General features: G+C 43.3%; 1 long non-coding RNA gene across 1 annotated transcript in view; it reads right to left on the bottom strand.

Moving 5' to 3' along the window:
* The window catches only part of LOC122466705, a 97,962-nt gene that overhangs the window by 63,343 nt on the left and 14,404 nt on the right, over positions 1-20,215 (bottom strand). Inside the window, exon 3 of the long non-coding RNA XR_006292434.1 lies at positions 1,466-1,593. This is a non-coding gene — a long non-coding RNA (uncharacterized LOC122466705). The remainder of the gene's footprint in view (positions 1-1,465; positions 1,594-20,215) is intronic.

The following is a 20,215-nucleotide window of genomic DNA, read 5'->3' as shown; positions in this document are numbered from 1 at the left end:
TAGGCAACAACAGCGTTTGGACTCATTTAAAACAAAATTCCAATTCCTATTAAGCCCTGGTGGAACTAAAGGGATATCTCAGAAAATGAATGGAATAGAAGAAAGTTAACATTCTATACTTTAATGATCCACTGAGAAATTTCCCACAACAAGGATAAAGGCAATTCATACCCTGCTACGAATACATCATCAGATTACATATTCAGGAGCTGAAAATACCAACAAGACAATCTCATGAAGGTGATGAGCCAATGAATGGATGACAACAGCTGATATTTAAATCTAGCCAATCCCCTGAAAGAGGTGTGCTTTCCTCCTGCAGTGAAATTATGGAAAGAGCTACATATAAATCTCCGTGGGATTTCATTTTAATGACTATTAGGAATCTTAAATTCATTTGTCTGTCTCAGGACCACTCCTGGAATACCTTCTTTTAAGTGACTCCTGAATTGTGTAGTTAAGCCAACCTAACCTCAGATGTAGACAGTGCTAGGCTGACAGAAGAACTCCTCCTATTGGCATAGGTAGCGTCTACATTGAAGTGCTACAGCGGTGCAGCTGTGCCATTGTAGCATTTCAAGTGTAGACAAACCCTCAGATACCCTAAGACAGAACTCTCTGCTGATATGAGGAACAACATATTTTGGTTGTAATTACCAAGGGCAGGTCTACACTTAAAACGCTGCACCGGCCCCGCTGCTGTAGCGCTAAAGTGAGGTGGGTGAAATTCTGTGGCCTGCGTTGTGCAGGAGGTCAGACTAGATGATCATAATGATCCCTTCTGACCTAAATATCTATGAATCTATAAGACGCTTAAACCACTGGTCTTCAGGGTGGCATTTCAGCACTTGACCAGTGCTGAAATGCCACCCTGAGAAATTCGTTGATACTGTGGAACAAGAGGTAGCTTGTGCATCTCTTCCTCGGTGAGTTCTTACAATACAAGAAAAGAGAGAGACAGCTATTGAGAGGTAGACACTTTACAGCACTTCGCAGCTGCTACAACAGCCTTGGTGACTTTTCAGTGCAACAGTGTGAATCCCTTGATTATTTCCCAAATCAGAATACAAGAGGGAAGATGAGGGGGTTGTTGGGATTGTTTCTATGCCTTTCAGGACACCGCAATGAAAAACAAGAAAAATAATCACAATTATTCATTATTACTATATTACTGTGGGGCAGAGGGTTGGGGAAATGAAGCTGTGGTGATAATATGCACACAAATAAAACAGCAGAAACAAATGAAAAACGTGTAAAGTTGCAGTGACAAGATGGTTGAGAGAGTGAAGTGAAATGCACACTTGGACGTTCAGCCAAACACACAACATACTGTACTATATATGCCCAGAGGACTTTCACACACAAGCCATACTAAAAGAAATTGAAATCCATTTGTTCACATTGACCTGGATCAGCACAAGCCTTCTGTTTAAATTAAAGGACCAACATAATGTCAACTACTTACAGATGTGACTGTTCACAGGGGCTTTGTCCACGATGACAATACAGGAGACGCCACTAATATTCTGTTCAGCAGGGGCAGACTGACTGAATATCAGATACCATCCATGCTCTCTATATAATTTCCTCCATCTAAATGAATATATAAAACAATATAACCTGGGTGCAGTAATAAGGACACACAAGTATTAGAAAAGCTATATGTTTTAGCAAAGAATTAAATCTTTGCCAACGCCTTCCCCATTCCTCTCCCTCCCACAAGCAAGTTTATACAGGTATTGTTCAGGCAAACATGGCAAACCATTCCACAAGAAGCTGACACATTCAATACTCTAATGAAGGACAAAGATTAGAGTTCAATACCCTCCACTCTTGTCCTGCTAATGAGCGAGAAGCACTTTTGCAATTAGAGGTACCAAATTGGGAAGGGAGGAGTTGGGTGAATATAAGAAACTGGCAAAATAAATTATTCAGTCAACACTATCTACAGGGTAATAATACTTAGCTCTAATAGCCCTCAAACTGCTTTATAGTCATTAATTAGTCCTCAAAACACCCCATGGAAGAATTTTCTCTATTTTACTGAGGGGGAACAGAGGCAGAGCATGCAGGTGAAATTGCCTCAGAGGAACTCTGCCATAACTGGGATTAGGGACTCAGGAGCCCCTGACTAGCCATCTTGTGGCCAGGCCGTAAAGCTCATACCTGTTCAGCCTGAGGATTCAGAAAAAAGGACATTTTATATATATCCTGCATAACGGACGAATATTCATTACTTTAATTAAATAAGTAGTGATAAATGTGCTGATTACCCAAACTTAACACTGACCCAGGCTGTGACATTATTTGATTATAATATGACCATGCAAATCATTGTCGCTACCATGGTTATATAATTGAAACAAATCTTATACAAAGTGCGTCAAGTAAGGTGTCAATAGAAAGGGTATGATTTGCTAGTTATGCTTTTGCTATCTGTATGCATGTACCATTTTGGTATTTGAAGTTACGATTGTTTGCTCTATACCTGTATTTCAAAATGTTTGCTCCTGGGTAGCGCCCACAAGGTAGTTAGCCAGCACATCTCGGAGAGACTATTCAAATTGAGTAGCCCATCAAAAGAACATTTAACTCACAATGGAAGATGCTCACCTACCCTGAATTGACTTTCCTGGGAACTTGCTGTTTGAGGTAGAGGTAATGGCTTCTACTGTGACTAAGCGGAATCATGCACGGACCTTGCCCATGTGACTCCAAACACCACCTTGTCACCTGTGAATTTCCACTAGCTGTGCTGAGAGCTTTGTTTGAAACTTCTTGTTCGCCAGTATGGTGAGACAGTTTACTTTTGTTGCTGGTTTGGTATATCTTATGGGGGCTTAACCACCAGTTTTGGTGTGTATCTGCTCTATTTTTCAGCAGTTTGTCCTGAATTTGGCACTCTCACTTGTGACCCAGTGAGGCACAGTTACACAGGCTCCAGCATGGAATGAGGTTTGGGAACATAAGAACTGTTATGCTCCCAGCTGCCTCTGGAATTGCCCTGGTCTGGTTGGCCTTCGTCCAGAAGTGGCTTCCTGAGGCTCTGGGTTTTGTTGCTCCTTCTCGTGCACCAGGAGGAGGGCTGGGGTTAGGATGCTAGATCCTGGTACCGGCTGCTGCTTACCCTGGACTAGAACTGCAATTAAACTGCTACCTATCTTCAACTGAGGATGCTCTGGCCAGGCTGCTGGACCCTAGCTCGGGAGTCTGGCTCTTGCTGCTCCTTTTCCCTTATATGCCTGGCTAGGGGGCACTCTATCTGTGGTCCTGCCTGCCACTATGGCCAGAGAGCTATAGTTGAAGCACTGCCAGTACTGCTCTAGGCTATATATCTATGGTTAAAGTCCTCAATCTGAAAGGCTCCAGCCTAGTATGGCCCTAATCATCAAGAAATATCTTCGAGCGTCTCCTCAGATCTCCAAATCTGGAGATTTAAGCTCCAGGGCAGGGGCTGCACAGAATGCAGCTGAAAGTGGGATGCTCCCAGCCACAAAAGGAGACCTTGCAGGTTTGTACCCTCCTCTCAGTTGCACAGCTGCATTCACCAGAGTCATGGGTGAAGAGCATTCACTGATAAACTACCCCTCTGGGGAATGGGCTCTCTACCTGCACAAGAGCAGCACAGGCTGTGTTAAATGCCTTACCGGTAAATCCCAATACTAGGGTCTCTTTTCACCCTGCCCAGATTCTAGCTGTGCCAGAGGAGCTGGTGACAGAGCTTGCAAGATGCGGGAGGGTTTATCAAAACAACAAGCCCTTTAAAATTAATTCTAGAAAACAGAAATCAAACTACCTCACATGCTTTCTTTACAGAATGCGTAGCACCAGCTGCAATCAGGAGACTCCCCTTTGATCTCCCAACCTTTGGCCATTCAGTGCAGAGTGAAATTTTTCACAGCCCTGAGCGACGTAGCTAAATCAACACAGATTTTAGGTCTAAACCTGACCTTACATTATTTTATACCTCTTCCACTAGGGCTGAAGACCACAGAGCCACCTTAATCTGAAACAACTGCCGAGCCCGTTTGTCAAGCCAAGTCCTGAACATCAAACCATCAAAGTAAAAAGAATAGCCTTTTCAACGCTAGATATTCAGGCTGATGGTATGAATCTCTAGGGCCAGACATCTCTTTGGAAAGTCTATTTCCCCAGTGACAGCGTATAATGACATATATTGACCTGTCTTCCACCTCAGATTTATTACACTCTGGAGGGCATAAATCTTAATATATGAGCAAAATCGATACAAGCTTATTACAACACGTACATATTGACTTTGTTTTAGTAGTTGGCCAAAGTTTCTTCAGAACAGTCCCATGATCTGATTAACAGAAAAGTTACAAGGCAGGCGGTTATACCTAGCTTAACCAAATTAGCTGGAAAAGAGTGTTTCTCTCGCCCCTGCCGTAAGGATGTTAGACAACAATACACAGCGAAGTATAAGCACATGTACTGCTACTATATATCAAGACAAACAAATGGCAAGCATAGATTAACTAGGTCTTAAGTTACAGTACTTCTGTGCAGATTCACATATAAGTGCCGTTAGCAGTAAGTACGGTTTTGGTTACTGACGGCCAGATCCTCAGCTGGTGCAAATCAGCACAGACCTAGTGAAATTAATGGAACTACGTCAATTTACACCAGGTAAAGATCTGGCCCTGAGAGTTCCCCTGACTCAGAGACTGAGCATTAAGTTATTTATATATGTATAACAGAACCTAGTGGTGAATCTAAGCCTATTGTCTTTAAACACCAAATATTGGGAAACTTTATGCCATGCATTAACCTGTTCTGTGGAGCATTCTGCCTGCAAAGACAACCTCCCACTCTGCTCTTTACTGTATCCTTACAAGGTTTAGGACAGTAAGGCTGGGATTCCTAATTGTCAGGCTCATTTTACACTGTGGACAGCATTACTGTATTTAAACCCACAATGCCATGTTTGCGTTTTCATGCAAACATGATCATACAAAAAGTCACATTAGTAATTTTCCCTAATGATGGGAAAATTTAAAGCTAAAATGCAGCACTCTTGTTCTTTATTTCACTGTTTTGCTGCAGCAAAATATTCTGTAAATTGACCCTAATTGCCAGGACATTGTGCATACCTTAAGTATGAAGAAGGAAATAGGCTTCTTTTAAGCCGAGGGTGGTATGTATGTGCACTTTTATTCACATTTTCCTTGTACAGCTCAGTATGTTTCAATACGATTGTTCTGTTCATTCAAGGAACAATCTCAGACATCTTCTGTAGCTGATTTTACATCAGTTTATTCCCACAGCATATGAAACACAGATTGTGCAGCATAATGCACAAAATATTCACCTTGTATTGCAAAAGTAATGAGTTCAAATCCTGAAGAAGATGCAAATACATTAATATTGCTTCCCGTGTTTCTTTTCCTCTCAGAATAAAGCGCATCAACTAGGTTTTAACATTGAAGTTATCTATACCATCAAAAAGTGCTCTGTAATTAGGGTCACATTTTACCCACAAAACTACATTGTTAAGTGCATCTTAGAAACAGAAATGAGAGTTTTAAAATACATATATAATTGAATGTGCAAAATTCCAGCTACAGTTTGATGAATACTTCTGACAACCTGACTCTTAGCATTTACAAATGCTACACTCTGTTGTTCCGTGACTTTAAAAAAAAAAAAAAAAAAAATCAATGGATTTTCAGTGACAGACCTGTGGATGTAAAACCCTGACAAAAATATGTTAACAGGCTAAAATTACAAGATAGTAGTAGCCAAATTCCTCCAAAGCAAAATTGCCATCAGTTGAAAAACTAAAACAAATTAACAAAGAGGAGGTAACCACAGATTCCAGACCGAACAGAAGATCAGTGAAAAATCCTTTCCAACACGAAAGTTAATGTAAAAACAAACAGATCAAACAAAATCAGCGGCATGTAAACTTGGTAACTGAAGGCAAACAGGAGGATTGGAATCATATACACACTTATCTGGCACAGAGATGGTTAAGTGGATCAGGGCATAATTTGGATGGACATGAAAAATTGAAAGACAGACAAATTCGGAACTGATGTCAGGCAACGCATTTTAATTGCGGAACTGTCTGCCAGATGTTCACACAGCACTGCGGTCATTCAGAGACCGACCAAAGGGCATCCTGGGGGCACAGGGTATTAGGATGGCAACAAGTTTCCATAGGACGATTTACCCTTTTCCATTTATTTCCACCACTGCTGTCCTGCTCTAAAAGAGCCCATGTAAACTGGGTTGTGCCAGAAATAAAAGAGAAGTCCTATCGCTTGGGGTCTCCAACATAAGTAGGATCAACTAGAGGCATTCAGAATAAACTGCCTCTGTAGAGCCCGAGGTCACCTTGTCAGTATCAATCTTCTCATCCTGATGCACATTAGGAGCTACTGCACTGCCCTCTTTATATCCTATGACTGGGAATTGACCTCTGACATTAGTGAATACAATATGGTCATTTAAGGATGTGGTAATTATTGGTAACTGCACTAACCAAGTTAGTAGCCAGCATATAGGGCTCTGATGCTTTGGTTTGCATTGCCACCTGGTCTTTATTTTAAAAGACGATTTCTTATTTCTTCACTGTGTTCCTTGTTCAAGATTATGTTCATATCTTTTCCTTATTTTTCACTATACTGGACTCCGATAACAATGTACACCTTCTATACAGTTCTTTTCATCCGAGAATCTCCAAGCACTTTACAAACTTCAATTACGCCCTGTAAATACTCATGTATTACAGGTGGACACAAACATCTTCAGCTCAGTTTCCTCACAAAATCACAAAAGCAAGTCTCCTTCCCAGTCCCTAAGACTGAATCATCGACGGTCTATCAACCAACACTGTTCAAATGCAAAGGGAAAAGACGCCCTAACAGCTTTCTCCTCTTCCAAGTGGAAGGTAGTGCTGATAGGGAGAGAAGGTATAAACATGTAACCAAGTGTTAAGTGTATGTTATAGGTGCTCCTCTGTGCCAGCTGCAAACTAGGTATTTAGGACCAGATTTTCAAAGGCATTAGTTACCTAAAGATGCAGACAAGTGCCTAGTGGCATTTTCAAAAGCAAATTTACAATCCATTGGCATCAGATACCTACATGCTTTGAAAATCCCACTTGACCCCTATTGGCATCTTTAAGCACCTAAATACCTTTGAAAATCAAACTCATAGCCCTTTAGCTTAAGCTGAAGAAGCTCATACATTAGGTCTGGAAGTTGCAGGTTGAACCCTCCCTAGAAATATCCAAGACGCTGGTCTTTATATACATAAGAACATAAGAATGGCCATACTGGGTCAGACCAAAGGTCCATCCAGCCCAGTATCTTGTCTACCGACAGTGGCCAATGCCAGGTACCCCAGAAGGAGTGAACCTAAGAGGTAATGATCAGTGATTTCTCTCCTGCCATCCATCTCCACCCTCTGACAAACAGAGGCTAGGAACACCATTCCTTACCCATCCTGGCTAATAGCCAATAATGGACTTAACCTCCATGAATTTATCCAGTTCTCTTTTAAACCCTGTTATAGTCCTAGCCTTCACAACCTCCTCAGGCAAGGAGTTTCACAGGTTGACCGTGCGCTGAGTGAAGAACTTCCTTTTATTTGTTTTAAACCTGCTACCCATTAATTTCATTTGGTGGCCCCTAGTTCTTACACGTACATCCTGCTTAACATAAGAGACATGGGGCTTGTCTACATGGAAGCTTGCATTAGTTTAATTAAACTAGTTTAGTCAAATCAGTGCAAACCCCTGTATGGAGGACCCACATATATTGGTTTAAAACTAGTAATTTATAGGTCGGTTTGTTAGGATTCGTTTTTTATTGATAAAGGTCAGTAAATGTCAATTTCACAGTACACACACAAACCCATGGAAAAAAATATTTCCATCGATAACAGAAATTTGCAGATAGGCAAAATGAGAAAAATGCTGCTTGAAAACAGAGTTTGATGTAAGGGTATTTACTTTATATATTTTGATATTCAACTTTGATAATTTGTGTTTTAACAGTAATAAAGCTTTAACTTTTTGAATTTCAATGTCTGCTGTCATTGTCATAATTATTGTCTGACCCCCCACACGGTTTAAATTTTTACGGGGCTGTCACACAAACAAATAAAAATGCATTTAACTCGTAATTTTGTGCAACTGTGAACATTTAAATTGATAAAAATAGAAAAATGCTTAAAAATAAACACTGATATTAGCCATCGAAATTATTCAATCATCAAAATTGAATTCTGCCTAGCCTATTTATAGGCAAATGCCAAACTCATAATCCAGATTTAAATCCATCCACAGACAGTTGCACTGATGTAACTAAACTGGTTTAAATCACCCCTTTCGTAAAACCAGTGCAACTTTGTATGTAGATCTAAGTCCATTTCTTGCTTCAGGAATGTCAAAATGCCAAAAAAAAAAAAAAAAATTGCTGTGTTGTTCTAGCCATGTTGGTCCCAGGACATTAAGAGACAAGGTGGGTGAGGTAATATATTTTATTGGGCCAATTTCTGGCACCAGATCTTGCCTGAACAACAGATGCAAAATCTGTAGAAGTAACTCCACTGGTACCATGATCAACACTCCCACACAGCACACCTTGCAAGACCCATGGGTCCTACACAGCCTATCACAACATGTGGTATACCTCATCCAGTGCACTAAATGCCCAACAACAACTACAAACCCAGACAATCACTACACTCTTGAATAAACGCTCACAGAAAAATGATAAAACACAAAAACACCATATTACCTGTGGCTGAACATTCAAGCGATCACTCTATATCTGATCTCTCGATCCTCAACCTCAAAGAAAACCTGCGTAACACCTTCAAAAGACAAGCCTGGGAGCTGAAATTCATAACTTTGCTGGACTCTCAAAAAATCCTGGACTGAATAGAGAAACAGGATTTATGGTTTATTACAAGGATCTATCACCCACTGACCCTACACACTAGTTTTCCCTCTTCCCTGACTGGAAAGGTGTTAACGGGCTACTCACCTTGAGAGGTCACTCAAAATGTGTGTTTACTTACGCTAAACAATCTGTTCCACTTTGCATGAAGCTGTGACTCTGAATACATTTGCCAGACCTGAAGATGATCTCTGTGTGAGCTAGAAAGCTTGTCTCTCTCACCAACTAAAGCTGATTCACTGAAAGATATTACCTGCACCCAGCTTGTCTCTCTAAAGATTTGTATACACTGGCACTTTGTCAGCAAAACTTGTTGTTGTTCAGGGGTGTTAAAAAAACAAACAAAAACAAAAAAACGACACACACCCCGAACGACAAACGTTTTACCAATGAAAAGCACCGGTGAGAACAGCGCTTTGTCGGCAGAAGCACTCTCCTGCCGACAAAGCCACTTCCACTCGTGGGGAATGGAAGTTTTTTGTTGGCAGGAGATGTCTCTCCTGCCAACAAACAGCTTTTTAGCGGCATGGCTGTAGCGGCATGGCTGTGTTGCTAAAAGCCTCGTAGTGTAGCCATAGCCTAAAACAAAAGACAGTGAAGTGAGCAGAAAGAAAAAGGATGTCCCATCCTCTGGTAGTTCTTTACAAGCGGCTCCTTACCACCACACCTCCACCCACACACACACCTTAAAAATAACAGTCCAAAATGTGAAAACACAAACACAATAGCAGCAAGACGTTGTGTTTTTCAAGATTCTCCTAGAAACAATCAGTTTCCCGACACTTTCTGTAGCAGGTAAACCTGACTCAGCTTTAAAACCAACGGACCTTATAGCAAAGCACATTCTTCTCTGGTCAAAAAAGCAACCGAGCTAGTGAAATGGAAAAACAATTCAGAATAATGCAAGAATGGCCTTACTGGGTCAGAACAATGGTCCATCTAGCCCAGTATTCTGCCTTCCAACAGTGGCCAGTGCCAGATGCTTCCAAGGGAATGAACAGAACAGGGCAATTTATCAAGTGATCCGTCTTCTGTTGTCCAGTCCCAGCTTCTGGTAGTCAGAGGTTTAGGGACACCCAGAGCACGGGGTTGTGTCCCTGACCATCTTGACTATTAGCCATCGATGGACCTATCATCCATGAATGTATCTAATTCTTTTTTGAACCCGGTTACACTTTTAGCCATTGCTATATCACCTAACAACAAGTTCCACAGGTCGACTATGCACTCCGTGAAAAAGCACTTCCTTATGTTTGTTTTACACTATTAATTTCATTGGGTGACCCCTGGTTCTTGTATTATGTGAAGGGGTAAATAATACTTCTTTATTCACTTTCTCCACACCATTCATGATTTTATAGACCTGGATCATATTCCCCGCACACACACCCCAGTCAATTCACTATTACTGTACTCTGGATTATATGGTCCTATTGACTGTTAATTGCCTTCCCAGCAAAAGAGCGCTCAGAATGTATTATATCCCTCAGTAAGACACCAGAATACATTGTGTCATGCCACATTTGCTCCTGACATCAATGCACATACAAATGAATATACATGAATCTGAATGACCTGTCACTGATAGGACAAGAAAGAGAACTGCTGATGCACTGATTTCCTATCCTTGTCACTGTGCAGCATGTCATGTCAGTCCAACTAAGTATGCGGTCAGCTTTCCCAGTGAATGGGTTCTCAGGAAATGCACTCAACACCTGCTTGTGTGCTGTAAGTAAGGCCCTACAAAGGGCTTCACATACCCAGGCTGGTATTGCATGTTGTGCATGTTCTCTGTTAAAAACATATGCCACTGCGTACCCTTCAAGTACGTCGAGCTGGTCACAAGAATTTAATTCATAGCACATTTTCTCTGTAACTCCTCAAAATGTTTCATTGATGAGGTGGTATGGTATCGACCAGGCCTTCTGACAGAAAGGAATACTAGAAGATTAGACTATGACTATGCATTCGGGTTGTACACCCTTTACAAGGAATACAAAAAGCTTTGTAAGAACAGAAACCGCGTTAGCTGACTGAGTCTTAGCCCTGAAATGCCACCTGCTGATCCTTTTTGGAACTGCCAGGTGTCCTCCCCAGTCACAAAAAGCCAGGGTGCACATACTTCCTGGTACAGCAGTTTCTCCTGATCTGAATTCAGCCCTATTGATTTACTAGGCAAGATATATAACACGATCAGTTTAGAGACGAGTTTTTGTAAAAAGAAAAAAAAAAATCAATAGCAGCTTGGGCTATAAAGGGACCTTGGAATTGATTTGAAGGTACGTTGGGCCTACGCCCAAAGCAAAGAGCCCAGCCAAGTGAAATCTAATGCTTTTAGAGTTCATTTAAAGATGACCCCGAATGAAATTTTCAATCATGAAGATCTAATCCACTCCAGATTATTTATAAATACTGCTAGGGAAAGAACCTCGACACAAAAATCCTTCTGAGGTTTTGGAGATCAGCTTCATAACTTTTTAAATCAAGCCTTGTATTTCTCTCCATGCTCGTTCACCATTTTTTTTTAAAAAAAAAACACACACCTTAGATTGTCATTTTCTATTAACTCAGAGAGAATCAATAAGTGATGAAAGGATCCTTGGCAACTCACAAATGCTTTCCTTTCCTTGACACTGTCTAATCCACTGAGATTTTCGCCCCAACACCCCAGTATTTCCAGTATAATTCCTGATTCCTTTTTTTAAAACAACTTTTGACCTTCACCCAATGCAGATGTGAAATAGTGTTGCAAGTTCAAGAGCACAAACTCCCGCCTTTCGATTAGACGTCTAAGACATAGCGCTGTGTTTCCAAGGTGTACTGAACAAAGGGCAAACACTGTGTGTAGGTTAGATAATGCTATACGTGAATTCACAGTTCATAAGCACTGAGCTGCAGCTTTCTAAAACTAGGTTCTATTCCTTCTGCCCATAATGTGGGAGAAGCACACAGGTGAAAGACAAGGGATAGGGGAAGAGTAATTGCCCACAGTGAAGGACTGGCCTTAAGTATATAGATGCTCAAAGCGAAGACAGAAAGTGGTGCATCCTTCATCCTTCTTCCCATTTTGCTCTGCAGCCCACTCAGTATCCTGTCCTCCTTCTAAAGGATGCCTCAGTTTCTGCTCAGTTGTGTGCAGGAGCTCCACAGTGGAGAACAGCAGTTCAGGACTGGTTTATTGATGACAGATCACAATGGATCAAGTGCTAACTGAGATGCCACCTGATATGTAAAGGCCTAAGCAGCAAACTATTTAGCCTATGCTATGCCTAAGGGCAGAATGGCTGGATGAAAGCCTTCTCCTGCTGACTGGCTAAAATCAAAATATTTTCCAGGATAAGCAATTTATTTGTTAAAATAATCAGAGCCCATCTGAAAACACATGTTGGAGCTGGGTTGGGCTGTGCGGACTTGGTATTAAAACAGCCATGTAGCAAGGACATCAACATGAGGGGGAGGCATGTCAAATTCATGACAAGAGGGGCAGTTGTCCTAGCCTTCAGAAATTCACATACATCATGAAAAATGCCATCTCAGTCAGCAGCTTTTTTTTTAAACTTTATTTTTATGCAAGAAGAAAAAATGATATTTATGTGATTGTTCAATATAACATTGAAAATATTCAGGCATTCCAAAAATTCAAAGATTCAAAAACAGAAAAAGTATGGATCTTAACACAAAAGTGCTATGTAACAAAGACGGTCATGAAACCAAAGTTGTAGTCTTCTTAATAATGGTATCTGAATTTCTCCACAAAGACATCCAGGTTCAGTTCTGAAGTCAAATCACTTTCATATGACATGAGAATTAGGTTTCTCTTCCTTTCCTGGATCATTCTCATCCAGTGGTGTGATAAAATTCTTTTCAAACAAGAAAAGGAATTCTCACAAGCTGCAGTTGATGCTCCAAACAACAAGACCACTATAGACATTTCAAAAATACATAAGAAAGCCTCCTTTAATTCGTTGGCAGGACCTAGAACTTCTTTAAATTCTTTGCAATTTCTCTCATCTCTCAGTAGTTTAAATACAGCCCTTTCAACTTTCACTTTCTCAATATCTAATCCAAGCAATTCAATCAAAGCACACAGTGATTCCAATTTCATGAAGTCTGGAGAGGTGGTGGAATAGATTATTGACAAGTATTTGTATAACTTGGAGTTCTTCTCAGAAAATCGCCTTTGCAATTCACCACTGGTTTCATCAATCAATTCCTGACAAGTCTGTTCACCACTGATGCTCATTTACATTTTGGAATCCTGCTAAATCCTCAGTGACTATGGTATCTTGAAATTCTGGGGGAATATCTTGGTTCTTTTGGTGGCACATGTTAATGTTAGGCTTCATCACATGCATCTTGCAAAACAGGATGCTTGGATGTAATCTCTGAGAAAATATCTTGAGTCTCTTTTGTTGCAGTTTTTCACAGGCAACAGTAATCAATTCAACTCCTTTAGCAAGGTGCATTAATTCCTTTTGAAGGTAACTGTTCACAGGAGCAAAAACTCTCACTCTCAAACTCAGCAAAGAACAAGAATTTGGATGATTCTGCAACTTCCAACAGCCCTCTTGCTTCTATATTCACAGCATCCGAAATTTAGTAAAAGCATCACGCCCCTAACCTAAACAGTTATAGTGGTACAAAAACAGTGCATAGACCAGGCCTGAGGTTTCATTACAAAAACCGCTCCCAGCTTTTTCCACTGCAAGCAGCTTTCACAACAATACCGCATGTGCTGCTGCCTAGTTGACCCACTATGGAAAAAACAGGATCTAGGCAAACAATAGCAGCAGCAAAGATGCCCAGTTCACCTCCCTGAGGTGATTTCACAATTTAGGCTATATCTATACTTTAAATGCTACAGCAGCACTTATTACAACAGAAGAGTTTTTCCCATCGTCATAGGTAATCCACCTTCCCGAGAGACAGTAGCTAGGTCGATAGAGGAATTCTTCAGGCTTAAGGGCTGTCTACACTGGGGTTAGGTCAGTTTAACTAGATGTCTCAGGAGTGTGGATTTTTCACAATGTAACTTCTCAGTGTAGACCAGCCCTTAATTAGGGCCATTTAAGCTCGAAGGCTGTGTCTACACTATGAAAATTATGCCACTTCGGAACCCCAAAGGGGTTTTTCCGTCCAAGTAGGAAAATCACCTCCCTGAGCGATGGTAGCTACTCCAACAGAAGCATTCTTCTGTCCACATAGTTGCGTCTACACCCCTGACACATCTAGGTCAGCTAAGCCTAAGCCCTGGTCTACACTATGAGTTTAGATCGAATTTAGCAGTGTTTGATCGATTTAACCTTGCACCCGTCCACACGATGAAGCCATTTTTGTTGACTTAATGGGCTCTTAAAATCAATTTCTGTACTCCTCCCCGACAAGGCGATTAGTGCTTAAATCGACATCACAGGGTCGAATTTGGGGTAGCGTGGATGCAATTCGATGGTATTGACCTCAGGGAGCTATCCCAGAGTACTCCATTGTGACCGCTCTGGATAGCGCTCTCAACTCGGATGCACTGGCCAGGTAGACAGGAAAAGCCCTGCAAACTTTTGAATTTCATTTCCTGTTTGGCCAGCGTGGCAAGCTGATCAGCACAGGTGACTGTGCAGATCTCATCAGCAGAGGTGACCATGATGGAGTCCCAGAATCGCAAAAGAGCTCCAGCATGGACCGAACAGGAGGTACTGGATCTGATCGCTGTAAGGGGAGAAGAATCCATGCTATCAGAACTCTGTTCCAAAAGATGAAATGCCAAAATATTTGAAAAGATCTCCAAGGGCATGAAGGACAGAGGCTATAACAGGGACCTGCAGCAGTGCTGCATGAAACTTAAGGAGCTCAGGCAAGCCTACCAAAAAACCAAAGAGGTAAACACCCACTCAGGGTCAGATCCCCAGACATGCCACTTTTATGATGAGCTGCATGCAATTCTAGGGGGTGCCCCTACAACTACCCCACCCCTGTTCGTGGACTCCTGCAAGGGAGTCTCATGCAACAGGGATGAGAATTTTGGGGAAGAGAAAGATGAGGAGGTGGAGGTGGTTGAAGATAGTGCACACCAGCAAGCGGAGAAACTGTTCTCACTGACAGCCAGAAACTGTTGATCACCCTGGAGACAGTACCCTCCCAACCCAGGCTCCCAGACCTTGGAGGCAGAGAAGGCACCTCTGGTGAGTGTACCTTTGTAAATATAATAGACGGTTTAAAACCAAGGGTGTTTAATGGTTAATTTAACCTGAAGACTTGGGATGCATCCATGGCCAGTACAGCTACTGGAAAAGTCTGTTAATGTGTCTGGGGATGGAGCAGAAATCCTCCAGGGACGTCTCCATGAAGCTCTCCTGGAGGTACTCCCAAAGCCTTTTCAAAAGGTTTCTCGGGTGGGCAGCCTTATTGTGTCCTCCATGGTAGGACACTTTACCATTCCAGGCCAGTAGCACATAGTCTGGAATCATTGCATAAGAAAGCATGGCAGCATTTGCTGGCATTCAAGCAACATCCGTTCTTTATCTCTCTGTGTTATCCTCAGGAGAGTGATCATTCATAGACACCTGGTTGAAATAGGGGAATTTTATTAAGGGGACATTCAGAGGTGGCCGTTCCTGCTGGGCTGTTTGTCTGTGGCTGAAAAGAAATCATCCCTGCTGTTAGCCACGCGTTAGGGGGAGGGGTGAAGTGCTCATCCCAGAGAATTGGGGACGGGGCGGGGGGGGGGGGGAGTTAGTTGGGTTTGTGCTGCCCATTAGCCCAAAAACATCAGCCCCTCCTTTTAAATGGCCAATGTGTCTTTTTAAATACAGGAGGGATGCATGGGAAAATAGATGGCTGGAGCAACAGGAGAGGTGGCAGCAGCATGAGAGGAGGCAGGATGCAATGCTGAAGCTACTGGAGGATCAAACGGATATGCTCCGGAGTATGGTTGAGGTGCAGAAAAGGCACAGACCGCCACTGCAACCCCTGTGTAATCCACCACCCTCCTCCCCAAGTTCCATAGCCTCATCCAGACGCCCAAGAACGCGGGGGGAGGGGCGCTCCGGGCACCCAGCCACTCCACCCTAGAGGACTGCCCAAGCAACAGACAGTTGGCATTCAAGACGTTTTGAAGTGCAGTGTGGCCTTGTCCTTCCCTCCTCCCCCACCCCACCCGGTGCTTCCCTCCTCCCCCACCCCTCCCAGGCTACCTTGGCTATCCCCCTATTTGTGTAACGAATTAATAAAGAATGCATGAATTTGAAACAATGACTTTATTGCCTCTGCAAGCGGTGATCGAAGGTGGGAGGGGAGGGCGGGGTGGTTGGTTTAGAGGGAAGTAGAGTGAACCAAGGGCAAGGAGAAACAAACAGAACTGTCACACCAAAGCCTGGCCAGCCATGAAACTGGTTTTCAAAAGCTTCTCTGATTCTCAGCGCGCCCTGCTGTGCTCTTGTAACCGCCCTGGTGTCTGGCTGCACGTAATCAGCGGCCAGGCAATTTGCCTCAACCTCCCACCCTGCCATAAACATCTCCCCCCCTACTCTCACAGATATTGTGGAGCACACAGCAAGCAGCAATAACAATGGGAATATTGGTTTCGCTGAGGTCTGACTGAGTCAGTAAACTGCGCCAGCGTGCTTTTAAACATCCAAATGCACATTCTACTACCATTCTGCGCTTGTTCAGCCTATAGTTGAACAGCTCCTGACTACTGTCCAGGGTGCCTGTGTTTGGCTTCATGAGCCAGGGCATTAAGGGGTAGACTGGGTCCCCAAAGATAACTATAGGCATTTCAACATCCCCAACAGTTATTTTCTGGTCTGGAAAGTACGTCCCTTGCTGCAGCTCTTCAGACAGACCAGAGTTCCTGAAGATGCGAGCGTCATGTACCTTTCCCGGCCATCCCACGTTGATGTTGGTGAAACGTCCCTTGTGATCCACCAGTGCTTGAAGCACCATTGAAAAGTACCCCTTTCGGTTTATGTACTGGCTGCCTTGGTGCTCCAGTCTATCACCCCACCACAGTTAGGGAATCCCATTGAAGCAAAGCCATCCACTATGACCTGCACATTTCCCAGAGTCACTACCCTTGACAGCAGCAGCTCAGTGATTGCATTGGCTACTTGGATCACAGCAGCCCCCACAGTAGATTTGCCCACTCCAAATTGATTCCCAACTGACCGGTAGCTGTCTGGAGTTGCAATCTTCCAGAGGGCTATCGCCACTCACTTGTGAACTGTGAGGCCTGCTCTCATCTTGGTATTCTTGCACTTCAGGGCAGGGGAAAGCAAGTCACAAAGTTCCATGAAAGTGCCCTTATGCATGCAAAAGTTTCGCAACCACTGGGAATCATCCCAGACCTGCAACAATATGTGGTCCCACCAGTCTGTGCTTGTTTCCCGGGCCCAGAATTGGTGTTCCACGGCATGAATCTGCCCCATGATGTCCAACTACACCAGTATAGTTAAAGCTATACACCATGATGTCCAAATTGCCAGGGCCCGTACTTTGAGAGAAATCTGTGTCCATGTCCTCATCACTCTTGTCACCGCGCTGCCTTCACCTCCTCGCCTGCTTTTGCAGGTTCTGGTTCTGCATATACTGCATGATAATGCGCGAGGTGTTTACAATGCTCATAACTGCCACGGTGATCTGAGCGGGCTCCGTGGTAAGCCGTGGTCTGCAGGAGAGCAGAGTTGTAGGGGAAGCGGTGGTTGGACAACCAGTTTTGCAGACCTACTGCACCATCTGCTGCCAGGACCCAACAGCTGAGCAGGCTGCATGCTTGCCATGGTATAGTGAGACAAGAGCAGGAGAGCAAAGTTGCGGCGGATGACCATGGTGATATCGAGGACCTGCGAGACCACCAGGAGAGCAGAGTGGCAGCGGAAGCGGTGGTAGGAAGATGGGTTTTTCCGACCTACTGCACCGTCTGTTGCCAGAGCAGGAGAGCAGAGTGGCAGCGGAAGCAGGTGTTGATGACGAAGGTTAGCAGTCCTACTGCACCATCTGCTGAAAGCAGTATGGCGCCCGCATGGAAAAAGGGCGCAAAACAATTGTCTGCCGTTGCTTTCACGGAGGGAGAGGCGACTGATGTCATGTACCCAAAAGAAAGAAATCAGGCATTTTCTTTTGCCTTTCCCCCTTGTAATATTGCCTTATACTAGTATAACTTATTCCCCTCCCACTACGAGAATAAGACTCCACAGTGGGTGGGACTATACCATTTTAACTACACCAGTATAGTTAAAGCTATACAACTTGTGTGTGTAGACAAGGTCTTAGTCCATGTTTTAAGTAGCAATCTGTTTCAAAGGGCCCTAGCCTCTCTCTAGAGTCTGACCATGGAACTCTAGGATGTGTCTATGCTGCAAGTGAAGGTACAGACATACATACCTGCACTAACTTTTATCCATGCTAGGTAAATTAAAGCAACAGGAAAGACAATATGGGCCTCTCAGAGAACCAGAGTATGCACTCGCACTGATGTCTCACACTGAAGCCGACATGCTGTGTCTTCACTACTAGTTGTACACATGCTAGCTAGACTAACATGGGTATGCCTACCTGAGTTGTAAGCACACCTTCAATTGCAGTGTAGACGCAGTTCAAAAATGTGAACAGTTACTTGCAAATCCATGCAAAAATTGGTTCAAAATCACAAGTGTGGACAAGCCCTAGGTCTGTTGTAGTTTCAAGCACAGTTTCTAACCAAGGGCATTACAAATTGGCTCCTGGGATTAACACAGGCCGCAACAGCATTTGAACCATTTTCCAACATATTTTAAAAACATGATTTCCTGAGCAAAGAAATAATGGCCTAACAGTGCACGAGATTAGATGACCTCATACTATTAATCCACTGTGGTGGTCTTCCCCCCAACCCTCTGTCTTAAACTCTTAATTACAACTGGCACTTCTGAGCCCACTGCCTCTGCATGAAATCCTATGTTCCTTGCCTGCACTGGGAGTTTGTCCCATTTCGAGGAAAGACCAGTGTGTCCAGTCTCACCAGCTTTGTTTTTCCTGCAGAGTTGATTTTTAATTCAGCGAGTATCTACAAACTGAGACTGTAAACTCTTTGGGACAAGGGCCATCATCTAGTGCCCCAAGTACAATGTAGCTCTGAGAGGCCCTCGCCCCCACAATGCAAATGGAACACTGTGTCCAGTCCTGGTCACCCCGTCTCAAAAAGGATATAGTGGAACTGGAAAAGGTTCGGAGAAGGGCAATAAAGATGATCAAGGATACAGAACGGCTTCCACAGGAAGAAAGACTGAGCTATTCCACTAAGAAAAGAGATGACAAAGGGGGTGATATGATAGAGGACTGTAAAATCATGACTGGCGTGGGAGAAGTGAATAGAGGTGTGCTATTTACCCTTTCACACAATACAAAAACTGGGGGTCACCCAATGAAAGTAATACGCAAACAAAAGGAAATACTTTTCCACACAATGCACAACTAACCTGTGGAACTCATTGCCATGGGATGTTGTGATGCTCAGAAGTACAAATGGGTTACAAAAAAAACCTGCATAGGTTCATCACTGGCTATTAGCCACGATGGACAGGGACACAAACGCATGCTCAGGGCAACTCTAAACCTATAACTACCAAAAGCTGGGGTGGAAGACTGGGTGGATCACTCCATAATTTCCCTGTTCAGTATACCCCTCTGAAGCTCCAGTATGGGCTCTATCAGAGACAGGATACAGGGCAAGATGGACCGTGGTCTGACCCAGTATGGCAGCTCTTATAAAAAGAAACAATAATAAACCAATCTTTATTCCCCATTTAGCCAGCCTAATCTTTGAGGTGTGGGGGACGGAAAGGGAAAAAAATCAAAGCTAAAAGAGCTGGCCAGTAACTCTGAAGCTTTTAATTTATTATTTATATTACAGCAGTGCTGAGACCCCTCCAATCTGAGATCAAGACCCCCTTTGAGCTGAGCATCGCACAGATACTTAGGGTATGTAATTTCCAGCTCAGACATGTGCTAGCTTTGATCGAGCTGGCGTGCTACAAATCCCAGAGTGGCAGTGTGGGTGGCCTGAGTACAATCCCGCTGGGGACCCTAGGTTATGGTGTCAAGTGGCTGGCCCATCCTGCGGCCCATCCTGCCATGGCAGCACTGCTACTTTTAGCATGCTAGCTCCGCCAGAGCGAACGCATGCACATCCACCCACACTGGAAATTACACCTCCACTTTAAGTGTTGACGTACCCATAGGGACACACACAGTCCTTGCCTGTCTAAATAGACAAGACAGACAAAGGATGCAAATGCAAACAGAGGCCTAGA

This window comes from Chelonia mydas, chromosome 7, assembly GCF_015237465.2.
Source record: "Chelonia mydas isolate rCheMyd1 chromosome 7, rCheMyd1.pri.v2, whole genome shotgun sequence".
NCBI lineage: Eukaryota > Metazoa > Chordata > Testudines > Cheloniidae > Chelonia > Chelonia mydas.
This window is presented reverse-complemented; position numbering and strand designations above follow the sequence as displayed.